Below are 14,694 nucleotides of genomic sequence, written 5' to 3'. Positions count from 1 at the left end.
TGAAGCTTCTTTCACTGAGGCTCATTTGAGGACCTACATATAAAATATTAAATCAAACAAAAGGAATAATTTGTGTGTCTGATTTCCAACCGAGACTGACACTGACCTTAGTAAACTTCTTTTACAGAATATATTAAAACAAATCACAGACAGGAAACTTTAAACAAACAGCAAATCAAAATTTGGCATGATCAATCGATTAATCAGAAACTGGACATTATTGGCCTTTTGAGTGTAAGTGTCATTACCATTCACTGCAGGTAATTTAACCGTTATAACCTTCATGTTGATCTAAATCTGACATTTGTATCCCATGATCCATTTCTTTTCAGTTAATGTGAACCCCTTGTTTTGTCGACGTTGCCTCAACCAACAGTAAACATTATAGTTCCGTCAAATCTCCCTTCAGCTTCAGTTAATCCCTGACATCATAAGCCTTTCCATTTTTAACCTTCCAGGCAAAGGAACAGGTCTGCTCCCTCTCAGCGACCCTACGTCCTTCCCAATGTGTGGGTGATCTCTGGTTTGCACAAACCCAGATGCCCTGTATTCCCATGTGTGATGTGATCATGCAGCAACAGTAGCACAGTGACATCGCCTGTTCCTTAGGTATTCCCTCAACTGAGAGATTTTTCTCTAACTCCAGTATTTCTGATATCTTTCCAGCTGCAGGTGGAACAGGAGAATCTCAAATTGTCAACAGTGACGTGGTGGAGTATTTTTGACCATTCATCAACAAGATCTTGGACAAAATCGATAAGGAAGATCTGACGAAGAAGCTATGTGAAAGGGCTTCCATAGCCTGGCTGCAGTAATTGTTTGTAGATAGTTTGACTGAGTAGTCAAAATCACTACATTTGAGCTCTAGTCTCTATCGAGTCATGGGTATGAATCTTACCGGTAACCAAAATCATGAGTGATCTACCTCAGGCAGTCACATCGAAGGAGCTGGGCAACTTCAAGTTTGCAATGTTTACATTTCTTCTGGGTAACTGTGGCTGCCTGGGTCTCTGATACTCTCGGTGCTGAAAGTGGGAAAATGGGCAACAGCCTCCAAAAACAACAAGAGCTCTGGCTTCACAACGGCCCTTCAGAACTCCGCTAACACCCTGCTTTAGCGGATTTTGCATGGCTTGTTGATGCCAGTTTGTATGGCTCAACCGATCAGCATTAGGTGTAAACTGAAAAGTCGGGTGTTTGAGACCATCTGGGCACTCAACGTTAGTTATTTTGGATCAAGCAATTTGAGTGACCACCGACCTGCATTTAACCCATGAAAAAGCTACAACAAGATTGGAGTCAAAACACATCCATCAATGATTCTCTCTTCCCCAGCTCCACACAGAGTGAGACTGGGACAAGCAGCAGGGTTTGACCTCGCTCTTCAATCCCCATTGCCAGATTTTATGGGCAGAGAGATCAAGGACAGAGAGATCAAAAGATCGTACAAATGGTTTGCGTGCAGTCTCCGATAAACAGTCTGCAGGTGATCTAAAGTGTTAAACGGTGTGAGTAAAGTGTCAACAGCTGAATAACAGGTGAAGGGATGACCTTTAATCCGATTAAATGAGGCAGAGAGATAATTACAAAAAGAAACTAAAAATAAGTTTGTGCTTGGCACAAACCAATTTCTGATGAAGTGTCTAGGCCCAAAACATCAGCTTTCCTGCTCCTAAGATGCTGCTTTGCCTGCTGTGTTCATTCAGCTCCACACCTTGTTATGGCTGGAATTATGTCATAGGTATAAGAATCGCTTGCTGACAGTCTAACCAAAGTAATAAATAATCCAAAACTGTACAAACTGATCAAGAGAGAGAGGTCATAACAAATTATCAAGGTGATGGTTTCGAAATAGGACAATAAGGAAGATTTTATAGATACAGAACACTACAGCGGGATCACATGTAGACATGAACTTAAGATAATGATTGAGGCTGTCTTCATGGGCATGGAATTTGGCTATCAGTTTCTTCTCAGTGATTCTGCTTTGTCGTGTGTCTCAAAGGCCACCTCACATGCTGACCCAAAGATCAGAAGCTTAATGTACTTTACTGCTGAAGTGTTCTCCAACATGGAGGGAACATTCTTGTCTGGCAATTGTTGCACGGAGTCAATTCATTTGTTGCCATGGTCTCACTAAAATACCATGCCTGGGGCATTCTTGCCTGCACTGTATGAGATCGATAATGTTGGCCGAGCCACATAAGTATTTCCCTTTACGTGATGGGTGATGTGCCCATATGTGATGGTAGTATATGTGTCAATGATCTGACACCTTTCAGAGGCACCAGTGACAGGGTTGTGTGGTGTTGTGGTCGATGTTGTCCTGAAGGTTGGGTAGCTCGCTGCGAACGACAGCCTGATTGAGGTTTGGAGGTTGTTTGAAGGTGAGAAGTGGAGGTGTACGGATCATCTTGGTGAGATGCTGGTCATCATCAATGACATGTTGAAGGCTGTGGAGAACATCGTGCAGTCTCTCCGCTCTGGGGAATTACTTTATGATGAAGGGTACTCTATAGGTCGCATCCTGTGTCTGTCTTCTGAGGAGGCCATTGTGGGTTTTCGCTGTGGCACGTCGGAACTGGTGAGCCTCTGTCCAAAAATAAGTCTCTGACGGTGATCAAAAAGTGTTTGATGGTGTGAGTAAAATGTTTACAGCTGAATAGCAAGGAGAGGGATGACCTATAATCCAAGTAGAGGAGGAAGAGAGATAATTACAAGAAAATAAAAAAAAGACGGTGCTGGAGAGAAACAAAATGACTTTGTTTTTCCTGCAGAACATTAAAGCCAATTTTGAGCACTTATTCCAGGATTTTAAATGAATATTTTAAAGTTATTGCCCTCATCTTTGAGCAGCCCACCTGACTGCTAACTACTCTGTCAGGCGCTGAACAATTCTGGGAAATTGCTTCAATAAACCCAGTCATTTCTGTTACAGATCATAAGGAATTCTCATTTGGCTGACGAGACATGATCAACACTTTGTCTGTTCTGCGTGCAGGGTCTCAGCGAAGATCTGAAGAGACTTTGTACAACTGGAGGTTTCACTGTTTAAGAAACTGTCGCCAATTTTACTGCTGTCATCAGCCAGTGCATCGGAGGCCTGCAGAGCCGGCAACTGATCGAATCGTGGGGAGCTGGTTACATTGAAACTACATTTAAACTCTCTCCCAACTGAGAAAGGCCTCAAATATTTAACACAGTTTCAAGCAAACTACAAAACACATATAGAATCATGAATTGAATTATTGATAATGTATCATCCATGTGTTAGGATTACAGAACGAAAGGACACTGCTGATGGTTCAAATCTGAAAGACTAAAAGTGAATGTGAGAGACACCCAGCAGGACAGAATCTAATCTATCAGCAGGGAATCTCCCCACCCTCAGAGACTGGGGTGAGATTCGTTAGAGCAGAATAGACTGAGGAAGGGTCACCGGAACAAAAGGTTAACATTTTTTTCTTCACAGATGCTGCCAGGCCTGCTGAGCTTTTCTAGCAACTTCTGTTTTTGTTCTGCACTGAGAGACGGGGGAGAGGGGAGGGTGGGGAGGAAGTGAGTGTGATGTATGCATTTATGAGGGAAACAGACAGAGTAAACAAGATGAATCTTTGTGCTTGGTGGCGGAATGAGTATCGGGGAGGGGGTGCCTAGGACAGACACTTTAGATCAGATGTAAGGATTTTTTTTTCACTCAGATAGTGTGAATCTGAAACTCACAGACTGGAAATGTGGGAGAGGTGAAAACCATCATCACATTCCACTGGTCTTTAGCTGTATAAAATAAGCGCTGAAAGAACTGTGAATGTTGTATATCAGAAACAAAACAGATATTGTTGACAAAGTTCATAATAATAAAGTGTGAAGTTGGATGAACACAGCAGGCCAAGCAGCATCTCAGGAGCACAAAAGCTGATGTTTCGGGCCGAGATCCTTCATGAGAGAGGGGGATGGGGAGAGGGTTCTGGAATAAGTAGGGAGAGAGGGGGAGGCGGACCGAAGATGGAGAGAAAAGAAGATAGGTGGAGAGGAGAGTATAGGTGGGGAGGCATGGAGGGGTTAGTTCAGTCCAGGGAAGACGGACAGGTCAAGGAGGTGGGATGAGGTTAGTAGGTAGGAAATGGGGGTGCAACTTGGGGTGGGAGGAAGGGATGGTTGAGAGGAAGAACAGGTTAGGGAGACAGAGACAGGCTGGGCTGGTTTTGGGATGCAGTGTGGGGAGAGGATGAGCTGGGCTGGTTTTGGGATGCAGTGGGTGGAGGGGAAGAGCTGGGCTGGTTTTGGGATGCGGTGGGGGAAGGGGAGATTTTGAAGCTGGTGACATCCACATTGATACCATTGGGCTGCAGGGTTCCCAAGCGGAATGTGAGTTGCTGTTCCTGCAACCTTCGGGTGGCATCATTGTGGCACGGCAGGAGGTCCATGATGGACATGTCATCTGAAGAATGGGAGGGGGAGTTGGAATGGTTTGCGACTGGGAGGTGCAGTTGTTTATTGCGAACCGAGCGGAGGTGTTCTGCAAAGCGGTCCACAAGCCTCCGCTTGGTTTCCCCAATGTAGAGGATGCCACACTGGGTACAATGGATACAGTATACCACATTGGCAGATGTGCAGGTGAACCTCTGCTTAATATGGAAAGTCATCTTGGGGCATGGGATAGGGGTGAGGGAGGAGGTGTGGGGGCAAGTGTAGCATTTCCTGCGGTTGCAGGGGAAGGTGCCGGGTTGGAGGAGAGTGCGGAGCGAACAAGGGCATCACGGAGAGAGTGGTCTCTCCGGAAAGCAGACAAGGGTGGGGATGGAAAAATGTCTTGGGTGGTGGGGTCGGATTTTAAATGGCGGAAGTGTCGGAGGATGATGCGTTGTATCCGGAGGTTGGTGGGGTGATGTGTGAGAAGGAGGGGGATTGTCTTTGGGCGGTTGTGGCGGGGGCGGGGTGTGAGGGATATGTTGCGGGAAACGTGGGAGATGCGGTCAAGGGCGTTCTTGACCACTGTAGGGGGAACGTTGCAGTCCTTGAAGAACTTGGATATCTGGGATGTGCGGGAGTGGAATGCCTCATCGTGGGAGCAGATGCCGTGGAGGCGGAGGAATTGGGAATAGGGGATGGAATTTTTGCAGCAAGGTGGGTGGGAGGAGGTATATTCTAGGTAGCTGTGGGAGTTGGTGGGCTTGAAATGAACATCAGTTACAAGCTGGTTGCCTGAGATGGATGCTGAGAGGTCCAGGAAGGTGAGGGATGTTTTGGAGATGGCCCAGGTGAACTGGAGGTTGGGGCGGAAGGTGTTGGTGAAGTGGATGAACTGTTTGAGCTCCTCTGGGGAGCAAGAGGCGGCACTGATACAGTCATCAATGTAACGGAGGAAGAGGTGGGGTTTGAGGCCTGTGTAGATGCGGAAGAAGGACTGTTCCATGGAACCTACAAAGAGGCAGGCATAGCTGGGGCCCATGTGGGTGCCCATGGCCACCTGCTTTGTCTGTAGGAAGTGGGAAGAATCAAAAGAGAACTTGTTGAGGGTGAGGACGAGTTCGGCTAGGCGGATGATGGTGTCGGTGGAGGGGGACTGGTCGGGCCTGCGGGACAGGAAGAAGCGGAGGGCCTTGAGGCCATCTGCATCTGGAATACAGGTGTATAGGGACTGAACGTCCATGGTGAAAATGAGGTGTTGGGGACCAGGGAATTGGAAGTTCTGGAGGAGATGAAGGGCGTGGGTGGTGTCACAGACGTAGGTAGGGAGTTCCTGCACCAAAGGGGAGAAAATGGAGTCCAGATAGGTGGAGATGAGTTCGGTGGGGCAGGAACAGACTGAGACAATGGGTCGACCAGGGCAGGCAGGTTTGAGATTTTGGGAAGGAGATAGAAACAGGCCGTGCAGGGTTGGGGTGTGGATTTTCGGATGGCCCGTTTCTATCTCCTGTATTCCAGCCCCCATACACCTGTATTCCACAAGCAGATGGCCTTAAGGCCCTCTGCTTCTTCCTGTCCCAGAGGCCCGACCTTTCCCCCTCCACCGACACCCTCATCCACCTAGCAGAACTCGTCCTCACCCTCAACAACTTCTCTTCTGATTCCTCCCACTTACTACAGACAAAGAGGGTGGCCATGGGCACCCGCATGGGCCAGAGGTATGCCTGCCTCTTTTTAGGTTACGTGGAACAGTCCTTCTTCCACACCGACACAGGCCCCAAACCCCACCTCTTCCTCCATTACATTGATGACTGTATCGGCGCTGCCTCTTGCTCCCCAGAGGAGCTTGAACGAGTTCATCCACTTCACCTACACCTTCCACCCCACACTTCAGCTCACCTGGGCCATCTTGAACACATCCCTCACCTTCCTGGACCACTCAGCTTCCATCTCAGGCAACCAGCTTGTAACTGATATCCATTTCAAGCCCACCAACTCCCACAGCTACCTGGAATACACCTCCTCCCACACACCTCCCTGCAAAAATTCCATCCCCTATTCCTAATTCCTCCGCCTCCGCCGCATCTGCTCCCAGGATGAGGGATTCCACTCCCGAACACCCCAGATATCCAAGTTCTTCAAGGACCACTACTTTCCCCCCACAGTGGTCAAGAATGCCCTTGGCTGCTTCTCCCGCGTTTCCTGCAACACATCCCTCACACCCCGCCCCCACCACAACCGCCCAAAGACGATCCTCCTCATTCTCACACACCACACCACCAACGTCCGGATACAATGCGTCATCCTAAAACACTTCCACCATCTACAATCCGACCCCACCACCCAAGACATTTTACCATCCCCACCCTTGTCTGCTTTCTGGAGAGACCACTCTCTCCATGCATCCCTTGTTCACTCCACACTGCCCTCCAACCCCACCACACCCGGCACCTTCCCCTGCAGCCGCAGGAAATGCTACCTCCTCCCTCATCACTATCCCTGGCCCCAAGATGACTTTCGATATTCAGCAGAGGTTCACCTGCACATCTGCCAATGTGGTATACTGTGTACATTGTTCCCGGCGTGACTTCCTCTACATTGGGGAAACCAAGCGGAGGCTTGAGGACCGCTTTGCAGAACACCTCCGCTCTGTTCGCAATAAACAACTGCACCTCCCAGTCGCGAACCATTTCAACTGCCCCTCCCATTCTTTAGATGACATGTCCATCATGGGCCTCCTGCAGTGCCACAATGATGCCACCCGAAGGTTGCAGGAACAGCAACTCATATTCCGCTTGGGAACCCTGCAGCCCAATGTTACCCATGTGCACTTCACCAGCTTCAAAATCTCCCCTCCCCCCACTGCATCACACAACCAGCCCAGCTCATCCCCTCCCCCCACTGCATCCCAAAACCAGCCCAGCCTCTCTCTGCCTCCCTATCCTGTTCTTCCTCTCACCCACCCCTTCCTCCCACCTCAAGCCGCACCTCCACTTCCTGCCTACTAACCTCATCCCACCTCCTTGACCTCTCCAACTTCTCAGGACTGACCTATCCCCTCCCTACCTCCCCACCTATACTCTCTCCACCTATCTTCTTTTCTCTCCATCTTCGGTCCGTCTCCCCCTCTCTCCCTATTTATTTCAGAACCCTCTCCCCATCCCCCTCTCTGATGAAGGGTCTAGGCCCAAAACGTCACCTTTTTGCTCCTGAGATTCTGCTTGGCCTGCTGTGTTCATCCAGCTTCACACTTTATTATGTCGGATTCTCCAGGATCTGCAGTTCCCATTATCTCTGATACAATTGTTGACAAAGTTCTGCAAGTCTTGCAGTATCTGTGAAGAGAAATCAGAGTTAACATTTCGTGTCAAGTTTCCCTTCCTTAGATCTATTCTCTCCGCAGATTGTGCCAGACATAGAGAGTTTTTTTCAGCAATTTCTGTTTAATTGTGATGACATTTCGGACACATCTCTGGGAAAAGTGCTGGAAATGACACTTGAATAGTTATTTGACCAGCAATAATTCAATGGTCCAATAGGCCTTTTTCGCTGCTGTGGACTCCGAAACTGGGAGATTGGTTCAGATCAGTCAGCAAGGGCACAGGAAGGGGGAGGGGGACGGTGAACAGAGGGAATGAGCGGGTGAAGGGTGGGAGAATTTCGCCGACAAAAGCTTTCAAGCGAAGGGGAGTGGTGATGGAGAAGGAGAGATACAAGAGGTGTCTGATATAACAAAGTGTGGAGCTGGGTGAACACAGCAGGCCGTGCGGCATTGGAGGAGCAGGAAACTTGGCGCTTCAGGTCTGGACCCTTCTTCAGAAATGGGGAGGGTGAGGGGTCTCTGAAATAAATGGGTGGACAGTGATAGCAGGTAGATAGTGGAGTGGATAGGAAGGGAAAGAAGATGGACAGGTCAATGAGGTGGGTATGAAGCTTGAAGAGGTGAGTGTCGGAAGGGACTGGGGATGTGGGTTGGTCAGTCAGGAGGGAGAGGTGAATATGTGGGAGAGAAGATGGACAAATCAAGGAGGCAGGGATGAGCAGGTGCTGATCTTGGGATGAGGTCAGGGTTGGGGAGATTTTGAAGCTTGTGAAGTCCACATTAATACTACTGGGCTGCAGGGTACCCCGGCTGAATATGAGGTGCTGTTCCTCCAACCTTCGGGTGGCATCGTTGTGACACTGGAGGAGGCCCAGGATGGTCATGTCATCAAGGGAGCAGGAGGGGGAGTTGAAGTGGTTTACGACTGGGAGGTGTTGTTGTTTGTCACAAACTGAGTGAAGGTAGTCTCTGGGATCTCTGAGCCTGCGCTTGGTCTCACCGATGTAGAGGAAGCCACAGTGGGTGCAAAAGACCTCATCGGCAGATGTACAGGTGAACATCTGTTTGGTGTGGAAGGTTTTCTTGGGGTCTGGGATGGAAGTGAGGAGGGAGGTGTAAGGCCAGGTGTAGCAATTGCTGCGAATGCAGGGAAAGATGCCAGGGTTGGTGGGGCTAGTGGGAAGTGTGGAGTGGAAGAGGGAGCCATGGAGAGCGCGGTCCCTCCAGAAAGCAGATCAGGGTGGGGAGGGAAAAATGTCTTTGGTGTTGGGGTCAGATTGCGGGTAGTGAAAGTGGTGGAGAGTGATCTGTTGGATCCAGAGATTGATGGCGTGATACGTGAGGACAAGGAGAATTCTGTATTTGTTTTTATTGTGTGGAGGGAGTGTAAGGGCTGAGGTGTGGGAAACGCAAGAGATGGGGTCAAGGGTATTTTCAACCACTGTTGGGGTTGTTTGTGTGTGTGTGTGTGTGTGTGTGTGTGTGTGTTTGTGTGTGGGTGTGCACGTGCGGCCATTGCTGTCCTTGGAAAACAAGGACATCTCAGATGTCCGGAAGTAGAACACCTCATTTTGGGAGCAGAGAGGTGGAAGGTGCTGGTAAGGTGGATGCTCGAGCTCTTCGTGGGAGAATGGAGCGGCACTGATACAGTCATCGATGTAACAGAGGAAGAGTTGGGGGGATAGGGCCAGTGTAACTGTGGAAAAGGGACTGTTCCACATTTCTCACAAAGAGGCAGGTATAGCTTGTGACTGTGGCCACCCCTTTCATCTGTAGGAAGTGGGAGGAGGTGAAGGAGAAGTTGTTCAGATTAAGGACAGGTTCGGTTTGGTGGATATTAGTGAATGGGGACTGGCCTGGCTTGCAGGACAGAGAGAAGCAGAGGGCATTTTTGGAGATTGCAAGTATACAGGTATTGGACGTCCATGATGAAGATGAGGGGTTGACGGCCAAGGATTCGAATGTTTTGGAGGAAGTGGAGGGCATGGGTGGTGTCCCGGATGTAGGTGGGGAGCACCTGGACCACGGGGGAGGAAAGAGAGTCGAGATAAGTGGAGATAAATTTGGTGGGGCAGGAGCAGGGACGATGGGTCGATCAGGGCAATCGGGTTTATGGATTTTGGGAAGGGGATAGAAGCGGGCGGTGTGGGGTTGGGAAACGATGAGGCATGAGGCTGCTGGTGATGAGGTTATGGGTGGTCTGGAAGATGCTGTTTTGGTGGTCGGGATGGGGTTATGATCGGGGGACGGTAGGAGGAGGTGTCAAAAGCTGACACATGGCTTATATATAAGTTATCCTTGTAGGAGAAAAATACATAGAATACTTGCACACACAGCAACAAATGTCCCCGAGAATATCAGAGTCAATGTGTGAGCTTCTTCAAGAAGGGCAAGGTGCCTGACTGTCTTTGTTCAGTTGGACAGATTCACGCTTCATTCTCCCCTCCCTTCTAAAGGTTCATAATGCTCAGCCTGGGTTTTTGTGTGTTTTTTCATTCCCAGCAACTGCAGTGATTTGGTCGGTGGCGTTCATAAATTGGCACATACCCATGAGCAGCTTGTGGACTATTTCAGCTTCCCCTCCCCTTTGCTGTTCTCAGTGAGACCTTCAAAGAATTTCTGTTGCCTGCAGATCAAGAGTTCAAAGCTGGTTTCATTTTTGATGCCACGAGAAAGTTTAGTCTGGAGTTCCAGCAAATGGCTCAGCGCGTCACCATGGTTGTCCCTGCAAGTTTATATCCAAAAACACGTTAACTTTTATGAAGATAACAAAGTGTGAAGCTGGATGAACACAGCAGGCCAAGCAGCATCTCAGGAGCAAAAGCTGACATTTCGGGCCTAGACCCTTCATCAGAGAGGGGGATGGGGTGAGGGTTCTGGAATAAATAGGGAGAGAAGGGGAGGAGGACCCCCTCCCAATCCCCCTCTCTGATGAAGGGTCTAGATCCAAGACGTCCGCTTTTGTGCTCCTGAGATGCTGCTTGTCCTGCTGTGTTCATCCAGCTCCACACTTTGTTATCTTGGATTCTCCAGCATCTGCAGTTCCCATTATCTCTGATCACAACTTTTATGAAGGTTTGGTTTGTTTGAACATGACCAGCAGTGAGTTGCCTTTTCTTACAATTGGCAATCTCAGTAAGAAGTCTTGCTGGTGCTGCTTTGACTCCTGTCATAAACAGCCTTTGCGTTTCTACTCAGCTTTCACCCGTAGTCAGCAGGATTCGAACCTGCGCAGGAATAACCCAATGGATTTCAAATCCATCGCCTTAACCACTCGGCCATGACTACTGGGAGAAATGCCCTGCTGTTTGTCTTTTCAGGTCACTTTCCATGGCCAGTCACGCTGTGGATGAATTATTGCTGGGTTTGTTTGAATCCAATCACTTTGCAGATTTCGAAAGTGTTTAATGTAATACATGGTGATTCTGGTTGTTTAATACCAATAGATAAAATAAACGTTCATTTGCAAATGAAAATATACATTGCAGGAAAAAAAAACTCAGCAGATCTGGGAGCATCTGTGGGCAGAGGATTTGAGTCAACATTTCAGAACTTCTTCAGAACTCTGTTTTCTCCTTTCTGTCGTGCAGTTTAGGTTTTTGATTCTGATTCCAAGCATTCCCAGCTCTTTATTGTAGCTATTAAATCAACATAGAAATAACTTTATGGTCACTCCCCAGACAAGATATCCGTTTGGTGAACATTTTCCTGACTGCATTAAAACCTGTAACTATATACTCAAAAGGGAACTGGTGGAGGGAGAACAGCACTTGTTCCTTTCTCAGTGGCCTCAAACCACCAACTTCACATTTCACAGTCGAAAGCACCAGCCAATTGCACCACAGAAAATGGCGAGCTCTTGCAGCAGCCCTTAAAGCGGGCTTGTAGTGAATTCAAACTTCTAACTGCCTCACTTGGAATGACAATTGTCTTGTATCAGCTGCACTTTTCCAAAATAAAACCTGGGACACTCATTGAGGAGACTTGGTATCAGATTGATCCCTCCCTCTGCAGACCCATCCACATCACTGGGAACCAGATCTTCTACAACCGGGCCCGTCTCACTTTGACCCTTTCAGTGTCTTGTCTATTTCTCAGTTTTCTCATTGTCCCTGAGACGAGATTTGAATTCCTGTTGCACAGGAACAAGAATTCTTCCCATGTCTCAGCTCAGTTCATGTCCCAATAACACCTGTGTCAATGCCCGGCCTCTTAAAGAAGTGGCAGGTGTCTGGACTGTTTGTGCTCAATCAGAAAGTTCACTCTTCATTGTCCTGTGATTCCAGTTCCCAGGACATTCTGGCATGTGGCCAGGGGAGGGGAGATTTTGAACCTTGTGAAATCCACGTTGATACCCTTGGGCTGCAGAGTTCCCAAGCGCAATATGAGATGCTGTTCCTGCATCTTTCGGGTGACGTCATTGTCTTAATGCAGGAGGCCCAGGATGGACATGTCACCAAAAACAGCACAGCTAGTCCCCGCCTCCCTAACCATTCCTCCCATCTCAAGCCCCAACCCCACCCCCTACCCACTAACCTCATCCCGCCCCCCTGACCTGTCCATCCTCCCTGGACTGACCTAATCCCCCCTTAACTACCCACCTACATTCACCTTCACTGGCTCTCACCCTGACTCTTTGACCTGTCTGTCTCCTCTCACCCTATCTTCTCCTTTCTCCATCTTCCATCCGCTTCCGCCGTCTCCCTATTTATTTCAGAATCCCCTGCCACTCCCCCATTTGTGAAGAAGGGTCCCGACGTGAAACATCAAGCTTTCCAGTTCCTCTGATGCTGCTTGGCCCGTTGTGTTCTGACAAGGCGAGGTATGTTCAAGGCTGAGATAGACAGATATTTCGTCATTTTGGGAGTCAAGTCAATTGTTGGGAAAAGCCTACCTGGTTCACTGATATCTTTTCAGGAAGGAAACTGCCATCCTTACCTGGTATGGCCTATATGTGACTCAAGACCCACAGCAATGTGGTCAACTCTTTTCTGCCCTCTCTGGAAATTGGAAATGGCTGATAAATGTTGGCCTTTCCAAACATCCCCCTCATCCTGCGTATGAATAAAGGATCTGCAGTTCTTGCTATCACCAGTTAACAGAAGCTTTTCTGCAATACATCTACTGAACAACATCAGATTATTACAGCCCCGTTTTCTCCGCTTTGAAACGCAGGGCAATAATATGAATCATTTCAAAACTTGGAGAAAGACACTTCGCTGGTGAAGGTGCTTCTGGTGTAAGAACTGACTTGGGAGTGTGTGCAAGTCAGGATGCTTGGATTAGTGTCGAGTAAACTGGTTGGCTTTTAGTGCTTGCATCGCTCAGGCATGGATGCAATTCCCACTTCGGAAATGAAGATTTATATCTCTTCCTGTTAACCTCAGGAATGAAAATGAGTTGCTGGTTATGCACAGAACACACACCCTGGATCTAGCAGAATCAGTCCAATGAGAGCTTGCCTTCACATTGAAGGGTAATGGCAGCAGTTTCATGGGAATTTGACCACAACAAACTCCCCTTCAAGTATCTCACCATTCTGAGTTTGAACTATGCCACTGTTCCTTCAGCGTCTCTGCTTCTAAATCCAGGAACTCCCTTCCTAATAACATCAAAGCTGTACCCAAGTGCCAAGGAGTTTGAGTGTTCAATAAAGTAACTTATCACCTCCATCTGTGGGTTAATTAGGGAAGGGCAATAAATCCAATCCCATTGAATGAAGTCCTATCGAAGGCATCCGGGTTCAAGTTGTAGTTTCTAACTGAACACCTACAATTGGTCAGGAACACGTTCAGAAGCAAAGTGTGGGAGTGAAGCAAAAGGGAAAAGCAACAATGGCCGTGAGGGGGGGGGGCGGGGGGGGCATGAGGCAGGAAGTGAGTGTGGAACTGTTGGTGCAAGGATCAATGTTGGCTCCAATGGGCCAGGCTTTACATTTGCTCAGTCACCAAAATGAACCTATTCTTCTTGTTAGGTTCCCTCAGTGTGTGTTAACGTTGTTCATGGGCCCCAAGAGGATGGGCCCATGCTCTTTATCCAGTCAGCTGAAACAGGTGAAATTGTCGGTTTTAAACCAAAGGGTCCAGGCCCAAAACGTCAGCTTTTGTGCTCCTGACATGCTCCCTGGCCTGGTGTCTTCATCCAGCTCCATACTTTATTATCTTGGATTCTCCAGCATCTGCAGTTCCCATTATCTCAGGAGAAAATTGGCTCATTCCATGTATTTTCACAGGAGAATATTGAGCTGCCAACAATCCGTGTTGAAAAGTGGTGTCAGATTGAAATTCTCACTGAGTAACACTGATACAGGAAAGTTCCCCCAAGTTACTGTGATTGCTGGTTAAGGAAATGCCCTAATGGATGGGTAAAAAATCAGTGTGTAGTAAACAGGCGATCTTGAGTTAAAATCCCAGCGGTGCCTGAGCTTTACATTGAAGATGCCTTGTTTCAACGCTTCTGAAATGCCATATAACAACAAAGTTACTTGCCCCCCTTTATTCATTCACAGACTGAAGGTGTCACTGGCTCGGCCAACATCTATTGCCCGTTGCTAATTACCCACCATGTTTGCTCTGGGCCTGGAGCCAGACGTAGGCGCGATCAATAAGGATTAAGGATGCCTGAAGGACATTAGGGAACCACATAGGTTTTGGTCCCCTGATAATGGATGTATGGCCATCATTGCATTCTAAATTACAGATATTTATTGAATTGAAATCCCATCATTTTCTGGGGGTGATATTTGAACTTTGGTCTCCAGAACGTTACCTGGCTTTCTGAATAAACAGTCCAGCGACAATACCACTCAGCCATTACTTGCCCTGTCAGTGCAGAGAACTGAGCATGGTTCCTATGTTTTAGTGCAGACAGTTATCATTCGATGCTGGCACTCCTGTCGCCTGTTTTCTCCCCATCAGGGAATGGTTTCCTGCTAACAAATAATTCATCCTGAGGTTTGGTAG

General features: G+C 48.1%; 1 non-coding gene across 1 annotated transcript; it reads right to left on the bottom strand.

The window, feature by feature from the left end:
• Window positions 1-10,938: 10,938 nt before the first annotated feature.
• Window positions 10,939-11,020, bottom strand: trnas-uga (transfer RNA serine (anticodon UGA)). Its single transcript has one exon. It is a non-coding gene; the product is annotated as a tRNA-Ser (tRNA).
• Window positions 11,021-14,694: the final 3,674 nt, after the last annotated feature.

Source organism: Stegostoma tigrinum, chromosome 11 (genome assembly GCF_030684315.1).
Source record: "Stegostoma tigrinum isolate sSteTig4 chromosome 11, sSteTig4.hap1, whole genome shotgun sequence".
NCBI classification, from domain to species: Eukaryota; Metazoa; Chordata; class Chondrichthyes; order Orectolobiformes; family Stegostomatidae; genus Stegostoma; species Stegostoma tigrinum.
The sequence above is the reverse complement of the archived record's forward strand: the minus strand, read 5'-3'. Positions and strand labels throughout refer to the sequence as shown.